Below are 2,606 nucleotides of genomic sequence, written 5' to 3'. Positions count from 1 at the left end.
CCCCAGCCACAGGCCCCTCCAGGCCGGACATCGGTCCCTAGCGCCCTGGCCGAATCCTGACCCAGTCCTAGGCCCCGCCCCCGGACCTCAGGACACGCCCCTCCCGGCCCAGACCCCGCCCCAGCCACAGGCCCCTCCAGGCCGGACATCGGTCCCTAGCGCCCTGGCCGAATCCTGACCCAGTCCTAGGCCCCGCCCCCGGACCTCAGGACACGCCCCTCCCGGCCCAGACCTCGCCCCAGCCACAGGCCCCTTCACGCTAGAGATCAGGCCCCACCCCCGGAAGAAACCCCGCCCACAACCCCAGGCTCCACCCCCCGCTCAGGACACGCCCCTCCCAGGCCAGGTGCCCGCCCCCCCCGCAGTCCCCAACATCTCGATCCTTTCTGGGCCCTAGTACCCAGCTCCGCTTTCTTCTCCGGAGCACAGGGCCGTGCCCTCGGCTCAGACAGGCGTCTTCTCCCCCTCCCTCAGCCCGGCCCTCCTCCCTGTCAGTGCTCCCCTCTCCCTCGGTTCCGCCAGTCCTGTCAGTTTCTCCTCCCAGGTCTGGCCATCCCCCTCCTTTCCCAGCCCTCGGCTCCTCCACCTTGTGTCTGCTCCTCCTCTTTATCTTGTCCCTCTTCCTCCTCAGCTCTGCCCCGCTCCCTGCCCTCCCTTGATTTATCCCTTTCTCTTGTCCTGGCGCCTCTCTTCCGTTTGTCCCCTTTTGTCCTTGCTTTTTCCTCCCTCCATGGCCTCTGCCCACCCGCGAACTCTCTGGACACTCAGTCCTGCTTCTCTGTAAGTTCTTAGTCCACTCTGAAATCAAGGGACTCTTTTTTTTTTTTTTTTAAGTATTTTTACATGTTAAATAGGGAAGTTTTTTTTTTAGGGCTCCCCTCTTTTTTTTTTTAAGTATGTAACGTCTTAGCTGCTTTTGTCACTACTTTTTAACATGACTTCCCTCATGTTTCCCAGAGTGCGATTATGATTAAGAAAATAATGAAAATAAGAGGGGTAACATTCCTAAATGTTGATGTATAGCCCAAATTAACAGCTTTCAGTAGTCAAGAAGAATGAAAATAAATTATACATTTTTTTCGAAAGGTTCCCAAAGTCCCCCCAAAACAAATGAACAATTTAAAAATTGATAAAACTCTTTAAAAAAAGGAGTAAGAAAATAATAAAAATACATGAGAAAACAAAAATAATAGCATTGGAACTAGCAGGTGGTACTTCGGCTGAAAAAGAGAAAGTGGCAATAAAGAACAAGCAACAGATTTAAAAACCTAGGAATAAAGCAGCATCACTGATTAGTAAATATGGATAAAGTTGCATACTTAAGAGATTTAATGTACTAAGAATACTACATGCAGTCATGTATTAGTATATTTCAATTTCAAGCAAATGGATAATTTTTCTGAAAAAGAATTTTTTTTAAACTTGGGTTCAAAAAGTGGAATAGACCAATGGCCATTGAAAAGAACTGAAGTAAGTTGTGAAAAAATTGGTTGACATTAGAGAGCTTTCTGTGCAAATGATTTTAGCGGTATTGAGAGTAAAAAATGCAGGCTGAGTAAAAGAGTGTTAGGAAAAACTAGAAGGTGCCAAAACTACCCAAGTAGGAATAAGATAAGGTTGAAATGCAAAATATAAAAAATTTTTTAAATAATTTACTGTCAAGTTGGTTTCCATATAACACCCTGTGCTCATCCCCACAAGTGCCCTTCTCCATGCCCATCACCCCCCTTCCCCGATCCCCACTCCCATCAGCCCTCAGTTTGTTCTAAGCATTCAAGAGTCTCTCATGGTTTGCTTCCCTCCCTCTCTCCAACAATTTCCCCCTTCTCCCCCATGGTCCTCTGTTAAGTTCCTCCTAATCCACCTATGTGTGCAAACATATGGTATCTGTCCTTCTCTGCCTGACTTCTTTCTCTCAGCATAACACCCTCAAGGTCCATCCATGTTGCTACACAGACCAGATTTCATTCTTTCTCATTGCCATGTAGTATTCCATGGTATAGATAAACCACATCTTCTTGATCCATTCGTCCGTTGATGGACACTTAGGCTCTTTCCATGATTTGGCTATTGTTGAGAGTGCTGCTATGAACATTGGGGTACATGTGCGCCTATGCCTCAGCATTTCTGTATCCCCTGGGTAAATTCCTAGCAGTGCTATTGCTGGGTCATAGGGGAGTTCTATTGTTAGTTTCCTGAGGAACCTCCACACGGTTTTCCAGAGGGGCTGCACCAGGTTACATTCCCACCAACAGTGTAGGAGGGTGCCCGTTTCTCCACATCCTCGCCAGCATCTAGAGTCTCCTGATTTGCTCATTTTAGCCACTCGGACCGGCGTGAGGTGGTATCTCAGTGTGGTTTTGATTTGTATTTCCCTGATGAGGGATGCTGAGCATCGTTTCATGTGTCTGTTGGCCATCTGGATGTCCTCTTTGGAGAAGTGTCTGTTCATAATCATCTGCCCATTTCTTTGCTGGATTGTTTGTTTTTCGGGTGTGGAGTTTGCTGAGCTCCTTATAGATTTTGGATACTAGCCCTTTATCTGATATGTCATTTGCAACTATCTTTTCCCATTCCGTTGGTTGCCTATTAGTTTTATGGATTGT

Source organism: Hyaena hyaena, unplaced genomic scaffold (assembly GCF_003009895.1).
Source record: "Hyaena hyaena isolate Hyena2069 unplaced genomic scaffold, ASM300989v1 scaffold_787, whole genome shotgun sequence".
In the NCBI taxonomy this organism is placed as follows: domain Eukaryota; kingdom Metazoa; phylum Chordata; class Mammalia; order Carnivora; family Hyaenidae; genus Hyaena; species Hyaena hyaena.
This window is presented reverse-complemented; position numbering follows the sequence as displayed.